The following is a 4,326-nucleotide window of genomic DNA, read 5'->3' on the forward strand; positions in this document are numbered from 1 at the left end:
TAAAAATTTATGTTCAAAACATTCTTTATCTTCATGCATAATTTTAATAAATAAAAATATTTTATTTTTTAATTTTATATTCAATTTATTAAATTATCTTTAATTTTTATTATTTTTTTAAAATTATTAATTTATACTTTTATTATATCTCCTCATTGTATCACACACTATTATTTTCTTACTATTATTCTCTATACACATATCTGTCATTGTCTTATCCAAAGTTCTGAAAATCGGACCAATCACCGAACTGCTCTAATCACTTACACTAGTTTATTAGTTCAATCGGTCTAATCGTGGTTTAACCGAAAAAATTATTCCATAATAAAATAATAAATAAATTATAAATAAACATTCAAAAATATCTTTCAAATTTAAAACTCTACATAAAATAGTCACAAAAAAAACTCTACATAAAATATCATCAACTAAATGTTAAATTAACAATTTTGTTTATTGTATTTTAATACGTTTATTTTAATAATATTTTTGGATTATCTAAATTTTTAATATAAATTATTTAACATTGTTAGAGCCAAAAAATTTAAGAAATAAAATTAATATTTCTTTTAAGGATGATTATCATCAAAATTATAAATACATGATAAAAACTTAGAGTACATTAAAATAGAATTATAATAAAAATAATTCAAACAGTAAATTAACAATATAAATTTATTAAGTGAATAATTATCAATCATTGTATTATAGATATATGTAACATATTATATTAGAAATAATTGAAAGTTCACTAAGTATAAAATAAAATTTTAAAAAAATGATAATTTATATCTACTAATGTTATTATCACCATATAGATCAACTCTATTACTGCTATGAGTATCTGAATATTTAAAAAGTAATATATTGTTGGCATGAGATAAATATATTTTAATTTTTACCGAAAATGAAGTGATTTCTTATATAAATCATATCTACAAAGAGCACATTAGAATAAAAGTATAATAATAATAATAATAATCAAAATATGGATGTAACGAAAAACTTATTACTTATAGTTTATCATATTGTAGGAGTAAACTATAGTATTTGTTTTGTTGTAGAATTAATTTAGATAGAGCTCTTAGGCAAAATATTAACGTTGAAGTATGGAGCTGCACTAATAACATGAATATATAAAATGAGAGAAATGGGCAGGAAAGTAGTGAGAGACAACGTCAAAGTGGGATAAGTGTGTAGTTGTTCTAATAACATGAATATGAATATGAATAAGAATAAGAGATGAGAGAAATTGGTGTGAGTTTTTTAAAATTGAAGAATTGACGTTAAGTGAAGTAGTTAATTAAAAATGTATTATTGAAAAAAAATTTTGAATACTAAACACTATAAGAAAAACGTTAAGTACTGTCGAATTTAGCGTTGCAGAATAATGACAAAATTACTGTCGGATTTACTGATAATAACGGCGTCGAATTCGTAAGGTTAAGTAATTATCGGCGGATTTTGGTTTTCTACAGTAAATCTGTCAGTAATATTTGGAGAAAAACAAAAATAAAATGACGCATTCTTTACCGTTAGATTTATCATCAGATTTTTCCGACGGTAAAACCAATTAGTAAAACGATGCATTTTGATGACTCATAATGGTTAACCGTTGGATTTTTTCGACGGTAAATCCGATGATAACTGGGACGTAAATTCAAATCGCGAACCTCTTCCCCATCATTCAAGATTTACTCCCTCTCTCACTAAACAATTTCCTTCCCTCTCCCCAAAACCACCATGCCGCCGTCGACACCGCCATCATCACAGCCCCCTCTCCGTCGCCATCAGCCCACCCACCACCGAGACCCCTTCATTCTTCTTTTTCTCCCTCTTTTCTTTTTGCCACTTCACTGTTAACCTTTTTCGTTCTTCGAACCGCTGTGTCGCACCACAGAGCCACCACTGTCACTGCCCAGCTTGGCCTTTCTCCCCTCTCACATCTCTACTCGACTTTGCTTTCTGCTCGCGTCTCGCTGCACCTCGCTCCGCCGTCTCTATGGGTGGTTTTTGCTGCTTGTGGAAGGTCGTTCGTGCGTCCGTGATTGTGCTGTCTGCACACTGCTGTGAGTCATCCACCTTCTCAAATTGATTCTGTTTCTGCAAGAATAGGTAACAGATTCAAATGTAAATATTAAAAATAGAAGCTTCTCTGCTTAATGCTGATGCATGTTGAAATTCGATTAGATTATACTTTATTTCGTTAATTAAAATATCTATATTGAGTTAATTGAAATCTCTATATTAGGCTAAAATATTTTGTTGGAAATTGAAAAAATTATCAAGCTATCCATTTTAACATATCGAAAAATGATTGAGAAATTAAGTTATATTAAAGCATATGTTGCTTATTAAGGATGCATATTTGAAAAAGAAAACTAGTTTAACCTTTTCTTCTATTTGATAAAAGTGGAGATGGATGTTTATGTCTGATTGTTTATATCTAACTATTTTTCTTTTAATAGATTATATCCACATGTATGTAAACTATATACTGAATGAAATATTATTCTAACAGATTTTGTTTTTAGAGTGAAAAAATTTTTATTTTCTATTTAATTATTTTTTTCTTTTTTCTATGAAAACCTGGTTAGATTATGTATATGATGAGTATAGAGACTGTGTTTTTATACGTGTTTAGAGATGGTTGAATTTGAGTTTATAAATATACTGAGGTTTTGTTGATTGTTGAATTGGTTTTTCTTATTTTAAATTTAAATTTAAACTTTTAATTTCAACTATAAAAAGTGTTTCGGTTATTGAACTGAATTGTTGAATATTGTTACTTGTTGTTTTAAACAAAACAATTATATTGTAGCTAAATAATTAGAAGACGAGACAAAAAAGACAAGGGTGATATAGGTCCTATTAGGGTTATCCTCTGAGGTTCAATCAAATTCGGTGTAAATGTATAGTATGGGTTGAGCTATACTGTAAACTATGTTTATCTATTTAGATAAGTAAATTTTAATTAGTACATCCATTTGGTTGTAATATTTGTTTTGCTCTTTATAATTAATCTTATTATTTGTAAGTATTTAAATTTATATTGAGTTAATATTTAAAGTGGTCCTTGAACTTGCAGTTGAGTTTAATGTCGTTCCTGAATTTAAAATTACTCTAAATTTATCTCTAAATTTAATAACCGTTGTCCCTACTTTCCGGTGACGAAATAATGATGCAGTTAGATAGAAGCCACGCTAGACTGGTAAAACATCGCCGTTGTCTTTTTGGTTTTCAAAGAGAACAGAAATGACTTTGTTTAGGGTATTTTGAGGGGTTTTAAACATTCTGTCATTGAAAAATATTCTAGAAACGACTGTTGTTAAATTTAGGGACAAATTTGAGACAATTTTAAGTTTAAGGATGACATTGAAGTTTGATTGTAATTGTAAATTCAGGAACCACTTTGAGAATTAACTCTATATATATTCTCTTAAAAAAAATTTAAGGGTGAATATCCACCTCGATTTCTAATAATTGTTTCGAAGGATTACAAGGTCCTTAATAAAAAAAAATACTCTTTTTGAATTTTTAATATTTAATTTTGTGAGACTAATTAGTTCCTCTTTCAATAATCTCTTCAAAACATACTCATGTGATTTGTTAGTTACTAAAATTTAATTTTTATAAAATTATAATTTAAAAATTATTAATATTTTTCAGTTTTACACAATAAATTTAATTAATATATTTAAAAAGGAAAAATATATGGAACCAACTAATAATCAGCCAAGAATGGAACAACATAATTAATTATAATTAGTTTTATTAATTTATAATTTAATTTGTTTGTTAAATTATTGTTGACCACGTTCAAAACATGAGGGAAGATACACTAGTGTTAGGAGAGAATCACGGAACAGATGCTTTGATCATTCATTAGTTGGTTTCATATAATTAATTATGTTTTATTAATGCGTAACACATGAAACATAAAAATCATATCCAAAACCATCTAATTTACAAGAAAAAGAAACATCCGTGTGCCTATCAGTAGCAACATCCGGTTAAAGTCATCGGTGTCTTTGGTTTACCAGTTGGCTGATTCTTGGCTTATATAGAGTTGGTTCCCTAGCATTGTTGATTTAAAAAATAATTTAAAAACCTAAATACTTATGACAATTATTTCTAAAAAACAACGAAACTCTCAACAAAAAAAATCTATCAATCCTAATTGATTCTGAATAGATAAATTAACAGTTTAATATATCATGTAGGTTTATTCTATTAATACAAAAAAATATTAACAAAAAAATTAATCAACCTAACAGAAATAAAGATAAAAAATCGAAAAAGTTTTTTCTCTTAAGGATCCCGTTT

This window comes from Arachis duranensis, chromosome 2 (assembly GCF_000817695.3).
Source record: "Arachis duranensis cultivar V14167 chromosome 2, aradu.V14167.gnm2.J7QH, whole genome shotgun sequence".
NCBI classification, from domain to species: Eukaryota; Viridiplantae; Streptophyta; class Magnoliopsida; order Fabales; family Fabaceae; genus Arachis; species Arachis duranensis.